The 21,636-nt window shown below is 39.0% G+C and overlaps 1 pseudogene across 1 annotated transcript; it reads right to left on the bottom strand.

The window, feature by feature from the left end:
- Positions 1-15,663: 15,663 nt before the first annotated feature.
- LOC309862972 (large ribosomal subunit protein uL1 pseudogene) lies at positions 15,664-16,054 on the bottom strand (annotated as a pseudogene). Its single transcript has one exon. The product of its transcript is annotated as a large ribosomal subunit protein uL1 pseudogene (transcript).
- Positions 16,055-21,636: the final 5,582 nt, after the last annotated feature.

Here is a 21,636-nt window from a genome sequence, read left to right as displayed (position 1 = left end):
CCTGAGCTAAAATCAAGAGTCTGCCTCTTAAATGACTGAGTCACTCAGGTGCCCCTAAAGTTCTAATTTCTGATAATTTTTGGCTAATGTATACAGAAGCACAATTGACTTTTGAATATTCATCTTGTATCATGGAAGATTACTAAATTTATTTTTTGACTCTAGTAAATTTTTTGTAGATTTCATTGGATTTTCTATGTTGAGGTTTATGAAGTCTGTAACAAAAGCTAATTTTGTTTCCTCCTGTTTAATATAAATGTCTTTTACTTCTTTTACCTGCCTTATTGGCTTGGCCCTTGACTTGTGTGTATATGCATCTGTTAGTATGGTGAATTGCATTGGTTTTCAAATATTAAACTAACCTTGCATTTCTGGAATAAACTTCTCTTGATTATAATATATTACCATTTTTATATATTATTGGATTTGATTTACTAAATTTTTTGTTAAGAATTTTTGTGTCTTTTTAAATACAGTGTTTTACTTTTCTTGCAATGCATTTTTCAGATCTGATCATCAAAATAATTCAGGCTCCACTGAAAGAGTTAGAAAACATTTTGTCTTTACTTTTCTTTTTTTTAAGATTTTATTTATTTGACACAGAGAGAGAGATCACAAATAGGCAGAGAGGCAGGCAGAGAGGTTGGGGGGAAACAGGCTCCCCACTGAGCACAGAGCCCGATGCAGGGTTAGATCCCTGGACCCTGAGATCATGACCTAAGCTGAAGGCAAAGGCTTAACCCACTGAGCCATCCAGGCACCCCCGCTCTTTAATTTTCTAAAAAAAGGTATATATAATCAGTATTATTTTTCTTAAATGTTTGGAAGAATTCACCATTGAAGACATCTTGGTCTGAAATTTTCTTTATGCAAAAGTTTTTAACTCAAATTAGAAAGTATTAAATAGACACCAGGACATTTGTATTACATATTTATTTTTCAGTAAGTCTTTGCAGTTCACAACTTTCAAGGAAGTTATCCATTTTTTATAAGTTGTAGAATACATTGACATAAAGTTGTTCATTTGATTCCCTATCAGCCACCAAGTGTCTGTAAAAGCTGTATGATGTCACGTCCCTCATTCATGATATTGGTGAATCTCATATTCTTTTTTCTTTTGCCTGATTAGTGGCTAGAGATTTATCAATTTTATGGATCTTCTCAAAGAGCCAGATTTTGGTTTCATTGATTTTCTCTGTTGTCTTTCTGTTTTCTATTTCATTGGTTTCTACCCTGACTTTTACTATTTCCTTTCTTCAATTTACTTTGGATTTCATTTGCTCTTTTCTTCTCTACTCCTTTCTTAATTAACATGGTAACAAGGTTATTTGAGAACGTTTTTCCTTACAACACAGGCATTTTGTTCTATAAAATTCCCACTGAGTAATGCAACATTGCAAATATATTGATATCTTCTGTTTCAATTTTCATAATTTCACTCAAAATGCTTTAATTTCCAGTTTGATTTTTCTTTGACCCACAGTTTATTTAGAACTGTCTTATTTAATTTTTTGATATTTGGGGGATTTGGGTATACCTTTCTGTAACTGACTTCATTTTTTTGTTGTTGTTTCAGTGCAAAAATGTGTTTTTATTATAGCATGAGGACAGGACCTGTGGGCAGGAGGAACCACATGGGCATTGTGAGGATTGCTTTAAGTCTTTAATGAAATACCAATGATAAGGAGGCCATTAATTCCTTGAGGAATGTCATGCTCTGCAGATCACAAGGATTTGTCAGTGGGCTGCAAGTTGTAAGGAGAGGTAATTTTAGTCAAACAAGGTAATTTGTATGACTTGAGTCCCTTTAACTTTATTAAGACTTGTTTATGGACCAAAAATGATTTATCTTGAACACTTGGAAAGAATGAAAATTCTGTCATTGTTGAGTGGAATGTTCTATATATATCAGATAGGAAAAGTAGGTTGACAATGTTTAAGTCTCCCATATTCTTACTGATTAATTGTTCTATCACTTTTAAGAGAGGAATATAAAAATCCCTGATGATCAGTGTGAAAATGTCGATTATTTCTCTTTGTAATTCTGCCAGATGCTGCTTGATAGAGTTAATTTTTTTTAAGTAAGTAATTTTTAAAAAAAATTTTTTTAAGTAGGCTCCATGCCCAGATGGGGCTTGAACTCACAACCCTGAGATCAATCAAAAAATGACCTGAGTTCAAGATACTTAACCAACTGAGCCACCCAGGCAAATTTTTAAACTCTTCTATTAGATATATGAACACTTTTTTTTTTTTAAGATTTTATTTATTTATTAGAGAGAGAGAGCAAGCACAGGCAGACAGAATGGCAGGCAGAGGCAGAGGGAGAAGCAGGCTCCCTGCTCAGCAAGGAGCCCGATGTGGGACTCGATCCCAGGACGCTGGGATCATGACCTGAGCCGAAGGCAGCTGCTTAACCAACTGAGCCAAGATTGTTAGTTCTTCTTGATGAATTGACCCTTTTATCATTATGAAATACACTTCTTTATCAAAGGTTATGCAATTTTCTATGAAATCTACTTTGATATTAATGCCCACCTGTTGGTGGTAAATTCTTTCAAATTTGTAAGTCTAAAACGTCTTTATTTTACTTTCATTTTTGAGAGAGATTATTTCTGGGTACAGAATTCTAGGTTAATGTTTCTTTTCTTTCATTATTTTAAAGATCTTGCTCCACTGTCTCCTGGTTCAAATTGTTTTTGATGAGAAATCTACTGTCATGCTTCTTGTTGTTGTTGTTGTTTTTCCTCTCTGTGCATGATTTAACACAGCCCCCACAACTCTTTTGGCCACATTTAAGATTTTGTCTTTATCATTGGTTTTGAGCAATATGAGTATGATATGCCCTAGTGATTTTTATCCATATTTCTTCTTTGGGATTTTTTTTTTCTTTTTTAGCTTCATGTACCTGTGGGCTTATAGTTTTCATCAAATATTGAAGTTTTCAGTCATTATTTTCTCAAATACTTTTTCTACTCTCCCTTTTAAGAATTCCAATTACATGTATACTACTCTACTTAAAGCTGTTCATCTTCTTTTTAGTGCTTTACTTTAGATGGTTTCTACTTCTGTTTCTTCAAGTTTAGTAATCTTTTCTTCACTAAAGCCTAATCTTCCATTAATACCAGCAGAGTACAGTCAAATCTTATTATGCATGGATTCTATATTCGCCAATTCACTAGTCACTAAAATTTATTTATAACTTCAAAACCAATTCTCTTTGCACTTTCATGGTCATTCTTGGACCAGAGCAGAATTGACCAAAAAAAAAAAAAACAAATTTCCCAATGAATGCATATGCTCACACAACGGGGGTGGAAAAATGCAAAACTCTGTGTTCCCGTTTTGACTCCCATACTTTAAACAAGTATTTTTTTCCAGTTCATTTAATGCCATACTTCTTATATTTTTTTACTTTTTGTTGATGACTCCAGCATTCAAGATACCCCCAAGAGTAGTCCTGAAGTGCTGTCCAGTGTTCCCAAGCACAAAAACATTGTACTGTTCCTTACAGAAAAAATATATGTGATAGAGGAGCTTCATTCAAGCACAACATATGGTGAATTCATTGTGACTGATCAATGAAAGTTTTATGATCAGAGACTCATGGGAACTCAATCCCATGTTTTCCCTGAGAGCTATTGTTAATTATTTACTTGTGTTTATAACAACTCTATAGATCCTAAATCCCAAAATGATATGATTCAACTGTATTCATCTCAGACATAATTTCATCTACTTGAAGTTTCCATCTCTGAAGTTTGATTTGGGAATTTTTTTAATGTCTTTCATTTTTTTATTTAACATGTTCAATCATCCTCCTAGCTTTCTGGACATAGATAATATACTTATAATAACAGCTTTCATATTTTTTTCTAATTCTATCATCTGTGTCATTTCTGAGTCAGTTACAATTGATTAATTTTTATCCACATATAGGTTGTATTTTCCTGCTTCTTTGCATATCTGGAACATTTTTATTAGGTGTAAGACTGTGAATTTTAACTTTTCAGGTGGTTCATCTATTTGTGTCCCCCTAGATATCCTTGAGGTCTGTTCTGAGATAGAGTTAAGTTACAAATGCATCAGCCAGGTTGATCCTTCTGAGTCTTGCTTTAAAGATTTGCATAACATAGCTTAAAAGCTTAAAAGCAAGACTTGAAAGGATCAAACTGTTTCCAAGTAACTTAATATACTCAGAATACTCAGAATAATAATATTTTTCATCAAGTCCTCAGTGTCCATGTAGTTAAAGTTCTGAGTTAAATATTGTGAAGAACGCAATAATCTCTGCTTTCTATGGCTTTAGATGAAAGATTCATTTTTGCAACATCACTATATAAACTTAGATTATTGAAAGTTGAACATTAAAATAGCCTAATCCTTTGTTTTACAAATAAGGAAAGTGACTCATAAAAGTTAAATGACACTCCCAAGGTACCGTAGCTGGTTATTGGCAGAGCTGAGAAAGAATTCTGGGACTAATCTCCAGTGCTATTTTTTCCTTCTACATAATCACTCTTTTCACTCTAATTTTGTCATGTTATATTATTAGTAGGCTGTACATCTATCTGGATAAAATGCCAAGTATATTATGTCAGGGTCCCAACATGAAGCAGACAGAACTAAAAGTTAACAGAGCTGAAAGAATTTTATTAAAGAGAGTCTAATAAAGAGAACATTCTCAGAGATGTACACAAGGTCAAGAAAACCAATAAAATGTGGTGACTACAGATGCAGGAATCTCATAGACTTCTAGGGCTATGGGGCTAAAACAGCAGTACAGACCTCTACAGCTATAGCCATAGAAGAAAAGCCCACCAACAACATCTAGGATGTAAAATAACAGCACCACTTCGTCCAGGCGAAAGCAGGAGAATGAACATCCACCCTCTCTCCTCCCAGTCTCTAACTTTCCACTGGGTCTTCTCACTGGCCAAATCCAACAGAAACCATATAGAGGCAAGCCGCCTGGGGCAGAGAGAGAAGAAAATTAGTAAGTCTGAAGGAGAAAGGAGAAGAAATACTATACCAAATTTCCTTTTACATAGGCATGTAAAAAAAAATTCTGTGGTCACAGAAATGCCAAGGAGATTGAAAATGTCAATCAATCATTTGAGGGCAGTCAAAACCATTTTGGAAACCATCTCTACTTCTAATGTTTTCATAAGCCCTTTACCGTAATTGCTCTTTTTCATTTTTTTTATTACAAAAGAAGTGTCTATGTTAATAATTTTTCATTAAGAAGACACAGCTAATGAAGTACAATGACAACAGGATTCAATAGGTATTTGTATTCCCAGGAGACCTAACATTTTTTCACAATCACCAGGAAGGATCTTTTAATTTATTAAAAGAATGTCTTTCTTGATATGATTAAAAATCAATTCAAAGTGTCATCATTGAGCATTCAGAACAATTTACCAAGGTTTTGTCATTCAGATTTTAAAATGTCATGGTTCTACTAGTGTGAAATCTGAGACTGAGGAAATATAAACTGCACAAAGGCATAATAAGCCTATATACTGTTGTCCAGATCCTAGTGAACTCACACATTATACCTCATAATCTAATTGTTTTATTTCACATTTCACTTGGTATTCTCTGATCAAAAACAACTTGTGCCATCAAGAAGGTTGTATGTTGGAACAATTTACGTTTCTCACCTGTTCTCAGAAATGCTTAAAACTTAATATTGATCCAGGGCATATACCTGGCTTAGTGAATGGACCATGCAACTCTTGATCTTAGGGTCAGAATTCATGCCCCATGTTGAGCATAGAGCCTACTTAAAAAAAAAAAAAATCTGGAAAACTTGATGTCAAACCTTTATAGTTTCAGACTGCACAGTAATACACTCAGGTTTTTCAAAATAAAATTGTTGCAGAATTATCACACAAACATGTCCCAGGTTAATTGCTTATCCCTTAGAGGCTTTTTAAATGGCTATATCGTGGTGAATTATGCTGGCAAAAGAAAGATGGTTCATTTATAAAGTTCATATAAATGATGCATTGGGAAAGGGCTTTTTGTTCTGTTTGATAAAAGTTAATCAAATGCAAGATGGCATAGAGCAATTCAGCATAAATCTTCCACAGAGCACCGCTTACATCTCCCAACTCCCAGGCAGGGAGAACATTTATCTGATGCTTTTCTAAACTGTCCCAATAAATCTTTGATTAGGAGAATCCTATCAAAGTAGGTACGAATGACTTGTTTTCCAGAACTCTTCTAGTAAATATATTATAAATGGCATTTGAACTCTTTAATAGCCTGAAAATTGAGACATTTAAAACCTAAGTGAAAATCACAAATGAGTTACAGCTGGGAAGGACTTCCTCAAATGCAGTTTTCTCTTCATACCAGAGAACCTGCCACACGTCCATGGGAAAGACACATAGCAAGTTCAGGTTTCACAATGCTCTCAAACTACTAGATTTCAGTTGCTTTAAGACCTAGGTTGGATAACAGATGTTTTAGTGGTAGGGCCTATAAGATCAGTGACAAAAACTCTATTACTATTAATTTCAGGTATTGTCTGAAGTCTGAGACGAAGCACTAATTTCAAATGGAACTTTCTCTTCCTCAGTTGATAACCCTCAAAAGGAAACTGAAGCTTTCTTAACTAAGTGGGAGCCAATGGCTGGTACTTGAGGGCAGTCATGTCTACCTCTGCACACCACTTCGTGCCTAGGACAAGCAGGCTGTGACCATACTTTTGTGCCTGACCACATGATGTCAAATTATTCCTGTTTTAAAAGTTGTCCAGTGGGTATTTTGACATAATATGTGCCCTTTCACATGGGACCATATGAATTGAAATAGGTGCATGATGCCAAAAGATATTTTGATCTCTATTTCTTGGCATTTTGGTTTTTTTGAACTAAAAACCTATAGGACTGTTGCTTGTCACAATGCCTAGCAATGAAGACCTGTGTGTCCATTTCCTTTTGTGTTCCTTCATGATTCCAATGCTGGGTCCAAATATTCCAAATGTGTATCATCATCATCATCATCATCATTATTATTATTATAGTAGCTACCATTTATCAGAGGTTTTCTGTGTGCTTAGGATATATTTCTCATCTATTATATTGAAGCCATACAACAAGTCCTTGGAGTGGGTCATGCTATTGGTGAGTAAACCAAGATTTAGAGGACTTAAGGAACCTAGCATAGGTTACATTATCTGTAAATGACCTGCACAGAATCAGAACTCAGTTTTGTTTAGCTTTGAAACACATGTTCTTTCAATTGCTTATTTCTTATTAAACTGATAAAGGTACTAGGTGTTAAGATTTCTGATTCCAGATATAACAAAGCACAGTAATATAAACATTCTCACCTACAAGACTGAAATTTAAAGAAATCAACCAAATGCCTATTTTAAAAACCTGAAAATTTCAGAAACGTTGTACTATTCCCTTAGATTTACTTTTTTCCTTAGGTCTGATAGAAATAGACTATGTCCAAATACAATTCTTAATCTGTGGATTCAAACCAGGTGGTCCCAATGTGCAACTCTGGATGGCACAAAGATGTTCTTACCTGGAGCATGATCTCACCGAACCATTACAATTGTTTGTTATTTGTTTAAAGTGTAAGAAAAAATTAACAAGACATTAAATCTTCTTAGCAACTATACTTCATATAAAGCCCCTTTCTTTGCATGTAATTTATTTAATTAAAAAAATAGTACTTGCATTTTGAGGACTAACTACAAAGGAAAAGAGCTAACAGGTCATGATAAATAAAATAAAAACACCCTTATGTTTGTAATGTATGGTTTGACTGCAGAATAAGAAAAAACAAACAAACAAACAAACAAACAAATAACATTACTTACCAACAGTATTTACAGAGGTTCTACATATCTTTAAAAAGCAGAGTAACAATTCTTACTTTTCTCTCTTCCATTGAATTTAATTAAAATGTGATCTTTTCTAAATTGACTGAGTCACTTGGCTCTGCTCTGTATATTTCAGGCTCCATGCATGAATTCTTGACCAGATTTCCATTTGGGGAGGAGTAACCATTTTGCAATCTAATTTCTTTCCAGCAAAATGCCTCTGGTCCTTTGTCAATACTCAGGCCAAAAAAAATGAGATATCCGAGGGTCTACCACTGTCCTTACAGATGAACTCTCGGGTTAATCTTCCTGATTACTTTCTCTCCCCCACCTTTATCCCCTCCACCAGGAGACTTGGCATATGGACAATTTCTCCTCAGAGGGAGGATTACATACTATCATCCCCAGTGAGTCCAGCCTTTGCCGCACATGGCTAATGCCAAATTTCATCAGACAAATTCAAATCTCTTAGCCAGAATTATAGTCCAAGGGATTTTTCTGTTGGACAAGAATCTGGGCTAATGATTTCAAATTTCAGTCTCATTGCTTTCAGTTGCCATGACTATTAGTGTTGGAAAACTTATAGAGATCATTTAGGTCACTGCCCTCATTTTTCAAGCAATGACACTGAAATCCAGACAGGTGAACTTTAAATGTCATAAATGATTTAGGGATAAAACCTGGACCACAGAGGCGCATGGGTGGCTCAGTGTGTTAAGCCACTGCTCAGTGTGTTAAGCTCAGGTCATGATCTCAAGGTCCTGGGATTGAGCCCCGCATCGGGCTCTCTGCTCAGCAGAGAGCCTGCCTCCCCGTCTCTCTCTGCCGGGCTGTCTGTTTACTTGTGATCTCTGTCTGTCAAATAAATAAATAAAATCTTAAAAAAAAAAAAAAAAAAAAAACCTGGACCACAGTCCTGATAATACATGTCCAGCCATTTCTCTACATAACAGTCCTGCCTCATACACATGACTCCTCTCGTTAAAAACAAACAAAAAAGAAAACTATATTCACTTTTAATCTACTGAGATGAGTGAACTGAACAATTACTCTTATATTTCATCTATACTGAAATACATTTTTTATTTTTCAATATCTCTAAGCTAGTGAGAAGTCTCACAGGCACTGGTATCTCAAAGCTGCTCTTACTCTGGTGTCAGTAAAGATGTAAGTGTCATTACCCATTCATATACACACTTGGCTGATATTCTTTTTTTTTTTAAGATTTTATTTATTTATTTGACAGGCCGAGATCACAAGTAGGCAGAGAGGCAGGCAGAGAGAGAGGGGGAAGCAGACTCCCTGCTGAGCAGAGAGCCTGATGTGGTGCTCGATCCCAGGACCCTGGGATCATGACGTGAGCCGAAGGCAGAGGCCTAACCCACTGAGCCACCCAGGCGTGGCAGCGCGCCTTGGCTGATATTCTAAGAGCATAACTGGACAGCCACAACCCTGTGACCCTTGACTGAACTTTTGAGGAATTAATACAATACTTAGTTGTTGAGTTTTATTGACTTCCTCTGATAATATCAAGAAATATACAACATCAAAACTTGAAAGATGGGTATGTGCAACTTCGATGAAAATCCCCCCAATGACAGTGAAGTACACTTGAAAGAATCACTGCATCAACATTGCTCTTAGCAGCACAGAGAACCACACTGTGAGAAACCACAGGCCTCAACAGATGAGCTAAAATATGATTCAACACAGTCAGAATCTGCAAAGCCTTTGGAGGCGCTTAACTAATATAATCAGCAGATATATTCCATTTTATACACGAATAAGAGTGCTGTATAACCAGAATCTTCTAAAAGAAATTTAAAAATTATTCTCAGTAAATTTAAAATAGCAATGTAAATCACAGTTCACTTTTTCAGTGTTTTTTTTTTTATACTTTTTACTGTTAAATAGAATAAGGATGTATCTTATAACTAATGGCAATTTGGATTTCACAAAAATAATGTGTATATTTACTTTATAAGAAAGATTTATCTATTTATTTGAGAGAGAGAGAGAGAGAGAGCACCAAGGGTGGGATGGGGGGAGGAGGTCAATGATGTAATAAAAATAATGCCTATAGGAAAAGCATATCGCAGCACAGAGGCGGGGCATAGTGAAGGAAGGGGCCAACTGGAGTCTGGAAGATTGAAAAGAAGGAAGTTCTGAGTACGTGACGAGGGCACAGGCAGCAGCAATAGAGGAGAAAGAAGAAGATACATGATGATTCCCATGTATACATTCTGGATGACTAAAAAAATCTTAGCATCACTGATAAAGAAATGAGAGACATAAGGCAGGTTCTGAGAAATTAAGAAAGACTATTTACTCAAATGGGAAAGCCTCATGAGTAGGAGTTTCAAAAGTCTCTGAAAAAAATCCTTCAATCTCTGGATAAGTAACTTTTTTTGAGAGAGAGAGAGAGAGAGAGAGAGAGCACCTGCATGGAGAGACAGGGGCAGAGGGAGAGGGAGAGAGAGAATCCATGTTGGGCGTGGAGCCTGATGTGGGGCTCCATCTCATGACCCTGAGATCATGACCTGAGCTGAAATCAGGAGTCAAACACTTAACCGATTGAGCCACTACAGGTGTCCCTCTAGATAATTAATTCTTATAACAAAAAGCAGTATTATATTTTATAAAAGAAACCAACAAGCTCAGGATGGCCAGAGGAAATGTTGGTGATTAGCCTAAACAGAACAACCATTTCGTAAATGTTAAAGAAATGAGATATAAAAATGTAAAGCACTGGTTCACTCTATCTGCTCTACTTTATGCCAAAGGCTTGACTGTATACCTGTTATTCTCTCAATGGAATATACTGTGGTCTCATCTCAAGTGTGAATTTAGTATTCTCTTAAGTAATGACAAGTTGAAGTTCATCTCAACATAGGGCAGGCAGGAGTCTGGTCGGATCAAGTGTGCTGCTGGGGACCTGGAATGGGGCCACCCCGTGATGGATGACAGGTATTGGGGCCTGAGAGAGAGGTAAGAAAAGGAGATGCAGCTGCGCCACTGGCAGGAAGCCCAGACTGACAGCCCAGTAGATGGCAGGAAAGATGACGACCAGGTAGGTAGTGCCAGTCAATGATAAGCCTGAAAAGTGTCCCATCCAGCAGGTCAGGAACAAAGGGAATTCCCCCTGCCAAGCAGGAGACTTCAGGAAGGCTGCCAGCAGATGGAAGGTGCTCAAATTCCTTGGTGGAGAATGCACTACCTAGATGAGCCATAGTAAAAGTACAGCCTGACTCAAATTACAGGTTTCAGGTAGACTCAGACACACAGAGACAAATAGGGATTCAGCTTCAAGAACAGGAACAGAAGAGAAATACCAAATTTCTGGAATAAGATGGCTACAAATACTGCAATACAAGGCATCAGAACTCTGCATAAAACAGAAACATTATACTGTTTTCAAGGAATCTATCATGTAATGGAAACTCCTACCTAATAGGATCAAGCTGTTTAATCTCCCCAAACCTCTGCTTCCTTGCCTATAACAGGGGGACAGTTACATTTCCTACTGTTAGTTCTAAGATATATTGTTGAGTAAAAAAGAAAATCACAAAATTATATTTATTCTATGACTCTATTTATATTAAAAATCTGCATCCAAGCTTTTTTTGTGAACATATGTACACACACATACACACAGTCACACGCACACCGGATCTGGAAGGAAACACATCCCAGTACTGTTAATGGTAACCATGGAGAAGAGAATGGGAGGGGTACCTTCAGTTTTATTATAAACAGTTCTGTTTCTTTAAATATTTTGCAATATGCATACATTAGTATATGACTTCTCAAAGAAAACACAGCTTAGAATATCTAGCTCAAAGGAGTATCATGAGGTTTCAACAAAATTGTGTATGTTCCTGAGGTGTGAAACCCAGGGACAGTCACAGAGGTAGATCTCCACAAATGACAGTACTGTTGCCATTGTCACTGTTGCTGCGGTCATTAGAGGGGGAAGGGGAAGAGGTTCATGAAATCTTTAAGAACACAGCAAAAGGAAAGTGAAGGCAGAAGCACAGTTAGGAGCATAAACAAGCTATATTTAGACATCCTCACAGAGAGGACTGTGAAGTGACTGATGTGTGGTAAGCAGGACAGTGTCCACCTGGGCAAGTTCCATGGCAATGAAGCTGATGGAGCAGAATCCGAAGGGCAGGAAGAGGTGTGGTTTGCCAGCATCGTGCAACATGAGAATTATCAAAGTGGGTTGGAGAAGCTGAAGATCTCAGGCTGCCAATACATGGAAGTCCACTTTCACCTTCAGATCCTGTCAAAGCCTTTCTCTTCTGAGATGAAAAAATCCAGCAGGCATTGAGAAGGTTGGATAGAGGCCTTCCATGGGGCAGGTATAAGGCAGAGAGAAAAATGTGGGTGGATTTATAGAGGTTTCCATCTTTCCCCAGGTGCTCTGAGAAGAACTGGGAAGCATTGCAGGAGGAGAGCCAACAGGAGAGAAGAGGCGAGCCCCCGCTGCTATAGCACCTTGTACAAGAGATCCAGTCACGGGCTTTGTTTTTGTGAGGTTGAAATACCTCATCCAAGTCCACCACACTACCATTTCCTTCTTGGGGGGGTGGTAGCAATCTGGGACCATGCTGTCCCCAAACACCTGCCCAGCAGGGAGCTTCATGTGTCCACTAATGGGCTTCATTGTCAATTCTTTTTGCTTTCTCAGAGCAGCTCTATTGGGCAAGCTTACTGTGGTGTTGTGGGCCACCTGTTAGTGTCCCAAACAAATTCACGTGTTGGATCCCCAAACCCCAATGGGAAGGTAATAGGAGATTTGGGCTCTGGGAGGTAATCAAGTTATGTATTAGTCAGAGTTTTCTAAAGAAACAGCAGAGAAATATTAGAGAGAGAGAGATGGAAAGAGAGAGAGGGCACCTGGATGGCTCAGTGGGTTAAAGCCTCAGTCTTCAGCTCAGGTCATGATCCCAGGGTCCTGGGATCGAGCCCCGCGTTGGGCTCTCCACTTGGCAGGGAGCCTGCTTCCTCCTCTCTCTCTGCCTGCCTCTCTGCTTACTTGTGATCTCTGTCTGTCAAATAAAATCTTTAAAAAGAAAAGAGAGAGAGAGATTTATTATAGGAAATGGCTCACATGATTGTGGAAACCAAGTCCATAATCTGCTGTCTGGAATTCAGTCTGAGTTCAAAGCCCTAAGAACCAGGAGCACCAAGGTCTGAGGGCAGAAGATGGACATCTTGGTTCATACAGAGAGTGAATTTGCCCTTTCTTTGCCTTTTTGCTCTATTGAGGCCCTCAAGAGATCTGATGACATTCACTGGCATTGGTGAGACTACTCTTCTTTACTCAGTCTATTAATTGAAATGCTGGTCTCTTCCAGAAACATCCTCACAGTCACACTGAGAAATAATGTTTTACCAGCTATCTGGAGCATCACTTAACCCAACTGAGCTGACACATCATAGGTCACTAGGGTGGAGCCCTCCTGTTGAGATCACTGCTCTTAGAAGAAGAGCCATGAGAGCACTTCCTTTCTCTCGGCCATGTGAGGACACAGCAAGAGACAGTCAGCTGCAAACCGATGTGGGTTCCCACCAGACAGGGAATCTGCTTGCAACTTGATCTTGAACTTCTCAGAACTGTCCAAAATGGCTTTTTGTTGTTTAATCCACCTAGTCCCTGGTAATCTGTTATTGTAGCCCCAGCATTCTAGGACGTGGGGAGTATGGGTTTCTGCTCCTGATCATCCACAAGGGTCTCTGAGTTTGCACTACTGTCCTCAAGACACTTAACCAAGCTTTTGTGACATACTACTTATGACACCAACACAACTGCTAGTGAACAGTAGTCAAGGCTCCCTAGTTCTCTTAAGCCAAAAAAGTTGGTCCTTTTCTTGGTCATCAGAGTGCCCTACTGAAAAATGAGCTCATACAGCTTTTTATTCACACTTTCTTCTTTGGATCACAGGCTATTCCATGCCTTTCTTTCCTCCAGACTCTCCCATCTTACCCTCATGACTTCTTGCTGTGCAGTTTCCAGGTCACTGGAAGCATACTCAGCTTCTCATGCAGTGTGCATCTCAGGGGTGCCCGTTTATCCAAAGGATCCACATGGGGTCATTCACTGGCTGGTGGTAGGTGCATTCCTCAGCACACTGAGCTCCTCTTGGACAAAAGCAGAATAGTCATTGAGAACCCCCTCTCAGCACACTGAGCAGCACTCTTTGAAGATAGGCTTTGACTTTTTCTACCTCACTATACCAATGCACATCAAGCCCTCATACAGGTGATCAGAAAGGTGGAAAAATTCCTGTGGGAGCAGGGATTCTGAAGTCCCAATCTTAAGTCATGTAAACCAAGACTGAGCACAATCTGTGAGGCAGGAAACAATCAATATGAGGATACACAGCTGAGGCCAGCCAGATAGGCCACAGAATAATGACATGGGAAGGAAGGAAGTATGCACCGAGCAGTGACTTGCAGAGAAGCTTAGGGCATGAGAATGGGACCTCAGGGGCAGGGCTTAGGTGAGAAGGAAGGTGATTTGGGCTTCTGTACTATTACATCCTAATTAAGGGAAATTAGTCGGCTTTCTCAAGCCTGACACTGAGGAATACCGGACCCTGTAGTGCTTTGTTTTGGTTGCCATAACAAAATACCACAAGTGACTGAAACAATAGAAATTTACCTTTTCACAGTTCTGGAGGCTGGAAGTCCAAAATCAAGATGCCAGCAACATGGTTGTGTGTGTGTGTGTGTGTGTGTGTGTGTGTAAACCTTGTATTCTTCATGATTCAAGCCTGTTTTGGGAAGGTGTAACATTTTTATTTATGTTTTGGATTAGCCTTTGTGCTGTATTAAAAGAGGGAGGTATGAACTTGTTACTTTACCAAAGTTCAATGAAGCAGATTCAAGTCAAAAGTTAAATTGTAGGAAAAAAAAAAAAAAAAGTTAAATTGTAGGTATTTTCCACCACACCAAAAACTGACTTCCAGTACTAGGCACTGGAGGCAGAACTCCAAAAGGAAACTGCCTCAGGTCAGGAAGAGGGCAGAGTCTACCTGGAGGACAAAGGGCCTGGAAGTTTCCACAACCTGATTTTACCCATTTGCTAAGGGCCCCTAGAAAACAGGGTTGATGAATTACAGTATAGCACAGGTCTCCTACTTGTGTAGTCCTAATCATTTCACACAGTTAATTACTATCCTGAATATGGAGTATGCAGTTTGGGGTCAGACAAACAAATTCTAGATCAGTCAGGGTTTCAGACGACTCCCATCTGAAGAATCTCAATCTCCATCTGGAACATTCCTTGTGATCCCTACAGAACAAGAGCCCAGATCCATGATTTAGAGGGATAAAACAAAACAAAAAGCCCATAGAAAGAACCCATGGCATTAAGGGAAACAACTGCAGACCATACGGTAAGCATGTTGCCAAGGGCTGAGTCAACATCCTCAATGAGAAGGTCCTACGCCTCTCTCTACTAGTAAGCAGTGGGAGCACTGGGGGCTGGAGTCCTAGCCCACATCTGCCCCTCTCAAGGTTCGGGAATGTTTCAGTCTTGGTTAGCAGCCCTACTGTTGCGTGTTGTAAGTATCCAGGAGATCTAAATAATAAATAAGACTGCATGGTTTTGAAGGTAGATGGAACGTACTTCCTGGTTTTCAGTATGGAGAAAAGGACACCCATCCCTGGGTGCCGGAAACTGCTGTCATCCAGCACAGTGCTATGGCATGCAACATCAGCTCCAAAAGCACCTCCCTCTCCCTTGCACAGGCAGACAGGTAATGGTAGCACAAGGGTTGATTAAGTGTGCCTTAGTACAAGTGTTAGGGCTTGCCCATGGTGCTTGTAATGTTAAAGCCCGACATTCTCCCAATTCTTCTTGAGCAATGACACCAGGAAAGTGACAGCTAAGTGGATGTTATATGCAAGCTCATCATCTGTCATCTCCACAAGGCCAGCAACCGCTGCCAGACACAGCACCTTCCTCGGTTGGAATCCTATCATGGACTTCACTTCATCCACTTCGGCCATCACGTTCTCATTGTGGGTCATCAAGGAAGGGAACTTGCCAGGCTTATTCAGGCCCAGGCCCGGATTCATGGGATCTGCTTAATCAGAGATTCCAAAGCCAAAAAAGGCATCATACTTCTCAGCCAACTTCTTGACTAATTTTTCATTCTTGTTGAGTTTCTTTAGCACCTCAATGTCCATGTAGGCAATATCCACAGCCTTGGCCTCATCACAGTGCTGCTGGTCTCCCAAAACACATACGGAGAACTGGGGTGGGGATGCACTTATGTCTAATGGTGTTCAAGAAGCATTTGTCCTGTTCCTAGGAAGATGTTGCTGTGGCTGAGGTCGAAGAGGTTGCTGCCTGTTCTCCTCAAGGATTTTGATGGATTCCTTTTGCACATTGAGGTCCTTCATCCATTTTGAGTCTATTTTTGTGTGTGGTGTAAGGAAATGGTCCAATTTCATTTTTCTGCATGTGGCTGTCCAATTTTCCCAGCACCATTTATTGAAGATGCTGTCTTTTTTCCATTGGACATTCTTTCCTGCTTTGTCAAAGATTAGTTGACCATAGAGTTGATGGCTCTCTATTCTGTTCCATTGATCTATGTGTCTGTTTTTGTGCCAGTACCATGCTGTCTTGATGATGACAGCTTTGTAATAGAGCTTGAAGTCCGGAATTGTGATGCCACCAACGTTGGCTTTCTTTTTCAATATCCCTTTGGCTATTCGAGGTCTTTTCTGGTTCCATGTAAATTTTAGAATTATTTGTTCCATTTCTTTGAAAAAGATGGATGGTACTTTGATAGGAATTGCATTAAATGTGTAGATTGCTTTAGGTAGCATAGACATTTTCACAATATTTATTCTTCCAATCCAGGAGCATGGAACATTTTTCCATTTCTTTGTGTCTTCCTCAATTTCTTTCATGAGTACTTTATAGTTTTCTGAGTATAGATTCTGTGCCTCTTTGGTTAGGTTTATTCCTAGGTATCTTATGGTTTTGGGTGCAATTGTAAATGGGATTGACTCCTTAAGGAACAACGCCAAAGGCAAGGGAAGCAAGGGCAAAAATGAACTATTGGGATTTCATCAAGATCAAAAGCTTTTGCACAGCAAAGGAAACAGTTAACAAAATCAAAAGACAACTGACAGAATGGGAGAAGATATTTGCAAACGACATATCAGATAAAGGACTAGTGTCCAGAATCTATAAAGAACTTATCAAACTCAACACCCAAAGAACAAATAATCCAATCAAGAAATGGGCAGAGGACATGAACAGACATTTCTGCAAAGAAGACATCCAGATGGCCAACAGACACATGAAAAAGTGCTCCATATCACTCGGCATCAGGGAAATACAAATCAAAACCACAATGAGATATCACCTCACACCAGTCAGAATGGCTAAAATAAACAAGTCAGGAAATGACAGATGCTGGCGAGGATGTGGAGAAAGGGGAACCCTCCTTCACTGTTGGTGGGAATGCAAGCTGGTGCAGCCACTCTGGAAAACAGCATGAGGTTCCTCAAAATGTTGAAAATAGAACTGCCCTATGACCCAGCAATTGCACTATTGGGTATTTACCCTAAAGATACAAACGTAGTGATCCCAAGGGGCACGTGCACCCGAATGTTTATAGCAGCAATGTCCACAATAGCCAAACTATGGAAAGAACCTAGATGTCCATCAACAGATGAATGGATCAAGAAGATGTGGTATATATACACAATGGAATACTATGCAGCCATCAAAAGAAATGAAATCTTGCCATTTGCGACAACGTGGATGGAACTAGAGCGTATCATGCTTAGTGAAATAAGTCAAGCTGAGAAAGACAACTATCATATGATCTCCCTGATATGAGGAATTGGTGATGCAACATGGGGGCTTAAGTGGGTAGGAGAAGAATAAATGAAACAAGATGGGATTGGGAGGGAGACAAACCATAAGTGACTCTTAATCTCACAAAACAAACTGAGGGTTGCTGGGGGGAGGGGGTTTGGGAGAAAGGGGTGGGATTATGGACATTGGGGAGGGTATGTGCTTTGATGAGTGCTGTGAAGTGTGTAAACCTGGTGATTCACAGACCTGTACCCCTGGGGATAAAAACATATGTTTATAAAAAATAAAAAATTAAAAAAAAAAGAAGCATTTGTCCTTCTGAGTGTCCTAGTTCTTCAGGCTGATCTACAGCTCCACTGTCTTCAAAACCTTCTGGCTTTTGCACTGGTTGCTGTATAGGACTTCCCACATTGCCCTGTACACCATGTCATAGGAGACTTTCCTGCTCATGGTGCCACATGACATAACAATGGAAAAGAAACCAACATAAGTTTCATTTTGAGACCTCTTCTCTTGGATCATTTAAAACCATCATCTAGCTGCATACTCTCATGCCCTTTCTTTGGTGTGTACATAGAGAGAGGGAACGAGGGAGCAAACACAGGTGTCTTTTCTCATAAAGGTACTAATCCTGTTGGATCAGGGCCTAACCTTATAACCCCATTTAACCTTTATTAGTTCCTTAAATGCACCATCTCCAAATACATCCACACTGGACTTCTGGACTTCAAGGTATGAATTTGGGGAGGATCCTGGTAGACACAAACTTTCAGTTCATAATATGCCCCTAAATAGGGTGGGCTTTCCCAAGAACTTATTAGTAATATTTGAGAATGCCTACAGGAAATTTAGAACCATAATTTGATTATTAGCATAATGTATATTATTTGCTTTAATACTACAAGAATAAGGCTTTCCAAAGAATATCAGGGAAGAGAAGAAAGACCATTCACATGGGGCCACTTTCTTAAGAAAAGGAATTAGCATGAGAGGGACTGGATAATGCTTCCTGTAGAACAGAAGTCAGAAAAGGGATCAAGTGTTGGAAAGGTGAAGTTTGGGGGGGAAATGAAGAGGTGTCGCTAGAGAACTGGGAGAAGAATGTGCAACATGTGGTGTTCTACTCCCCAGCTCTTTCTTTATAAGATCACAAGTCTATCTGGATTTCTTATGAAACACAAAGAAGGGGCCAAGCCAGCAATTATTTACAACCAGGAAAGTACCACCCTCATAGGAGGTAGGGAGAAAAGTGGTGCTGGCAGTGTTTTAGATTGTCATGACAACCACAAAGCACCATTTAAAAGGCTTAATGTCCACAATGCAAGGGATGTTCCCATGGATTTCAGAACAGTGTTTTCCAAATTTGAATCAGTTTAGTCTAAATTTTCCTGTCTCTGAGGAGTACCTGAGCCCCTGGGTCACCGTTATTTGTCTATTCATTGACTCACACATACATTCATTAAATTCCTACTAAGTATAGAAAAGCTGGGATAAGCCAACATGAGTAATACATGGAGCTTGCTTTCAGGGAACTCATACTCTAAATGCACAATTAAATATGATGTTCTATGATATGCTCTGTAGTAGTTGTATAACTAGAGCAATAAGACAATGATTAATTCAAACTGCGTGAGAATAGAGAGGAGTGCATCAGAAAAAATACATTCATGCTGGGCTAGAAAGGATGATTCGAATACCAGCAAGTTGTCATTGCAGAAGTGAGGGAGAAGGCAATTTGGTTGGAAGGAGCAAACAGCACAAAGACATGGAGGCATGAAAAGATGGATATGGTGTGCGTCACGTAGCAGAAGATATGAAGTATAATTTTGGTAGGTGAGACAAGAAAGACAGGTTGTGATGGGATTGTGAAAATCCTTGTAAGTCATTCTAAGAAGCTGGATTTCAATCTGTAGGAAATGGAGACCTATCAAACAATCCAATCCAGATAAATGCCATAATTATTTGTGACTTAAAAAACAGCTCACAGCAAGGAAGGGGATAAAAGGAGGAAGACTATTTGAGTGCACTGCATAGTGCAGAGGAGAAAAGATAAGGAGAGTGGGAAAGGCGAAAGTAGAATCCAGAAGAACAGAGATAGGTATTTCAGAGCTGGAGTCGACATACTCCATGTACTGTGGGAAAGTTAATTAAAAACACTTGGGGTGGAGGGGTTACCAGGTTTCTGTGACACCAGTTAAAAATAAAGTTTAGCAACATAACTCTTTCCAGTATTGGCATTTTATGGACTTAGAGAAGACCAAACGAGGAAAGAAAAACAGAAAGCAATTTATTGTCACAAAAGTTACATGAACTTGTGTTAATTTTGGATAAATATTTACTTCATCAGCTATGAGCTTACCCTTCTAACATTCCCCTGAAGAACCGGCTGGGTAAAATCTACAGTGTTCCCAACATGCCATTGGGCTTTAGAGATAAATTCCTTCTCAAGGTAAGGAGATTTCAACATACAGTGATACCTCTGAAATTTCTTTCTCTATCAGTCTGGTCTCACACTTACTTGCTATTATGTTTTCCTATAATCGGGACATGGCCCATCTGTTCAATAATGTGTTAGCCTGAACAATGTGGATGGGATAGATGACAAAGAAAAAAGCCAGCAATATGAAATTGCTGCCGTTTTAATCTTTACAAAGCTTAAACATGAGGGTCTAAATGTCTCCAGTAAGCTTAACTCACAGAATGGACTATCGGTCTTTTCCCAGACAGGAAGTCACTTTGCTTTTCCCCGTTTCAATGTACCACCATTCACTTGAAGATTTGGGAAAGGTCATTGAACAGGGTTCTAGCATTGACTCTGTGTATACTAACTTCCAAGAAGGCTGACCAGATTCTCAAAATCTACTCAGCTTATTAGAGATGCTGCCCTTTGAGGTCAGCTAATTGAGGCAAAGGATTTCCAAACTTGTTGGATTATGGCTTCTGGCAATAGAAAGGCTTATCCTTTCTGTTTCTGTTTTGATTCCCTGTTGTTTCTGAACTTTCAGAAAGAAAGTCAGTAGGTATCAAACATACTTGGTTTTTATTACACCATTTCTGTGTAATCATACTCTATAAATTGTTTAAATGCAATGCTCATGTTATTAAAGAAGAAAGTAAATACAAATCAATTGTGGTTGTATAGTTACACTTAGAGTCTGACCTGATAACACAGAAGAGGTTCAACCTCAATACTTTCCAGTTAGGCAAAAGGCAAGGTAATTCTATTAATGTTTTATTGTGTAATTCTAGAATTTCACAACTAGGCTTTTACTTCCTTTGGTCCAGGAATGTTTCTTACCTGTCCAAATATTTCACACATGCCATTAAACACATGCTAGTGTCCTTATGTACTTACCTAGTCCACAGTACCAAATGGTAAGCGATGATTTACAATGGCTAGACTTTATTGAGAATATCTTGTGTCTAGTTATAGTGTTAAGTGCTTCAACTGTATTAATTCATGTAATCTTGGGGAACCTGGGTGGCTCAGTGGGTTAAGCCTCTACCTTCAGCTCAGGTCATGGTCTCAGGGACCTGGAATCAAGCCCCGAGATCAAGCCCTGCATCAGGCACTCTGCTCAGCAGAAAGCCTACTTCCCTGTCTCCCTCTGCCTGCCTCTCTGCCTACTTGTGGTCTCTCTCTCTGTGTCAAATAAATAAATAAAATCTTTAAAAAAACAAAAAACAACAAAACTCATGTAATCTTCACGGTGTCCTGTAAGAGTGCCACTATCATCACTCTTCCTATTGTTCCAATAAGCTACAGGTGCAAGCTAAGTTTTCCAAGGTAACAAAGCTTGTAGGTAGGACAACTGAAGTTCTTATTCCAAAGTATGTACTCTCAACCACCAAGGAATAACTTTTGTTGTTTAAAATATGTACACACATAGGAAAAAGTCATGAAGAGTCATATTAGCCTTTTCCAGTGATGGGACAT

Source organism: Mustela nivalis (genome assembly GCF_964662115.1).
Source record: "Mustela nivalis genome assembly, chromosome: 4".
Lineage (NCBI taxonomy): Eukaryota > Metazoa > Chordata > Mammalia > Carnivora > Mustelidae > Mustela > Mustela nivalis.
Note: the sequence above shows the minus strand (reverse complement) of the source record. Positions and strands in the feature narration are given on the sequence as shown.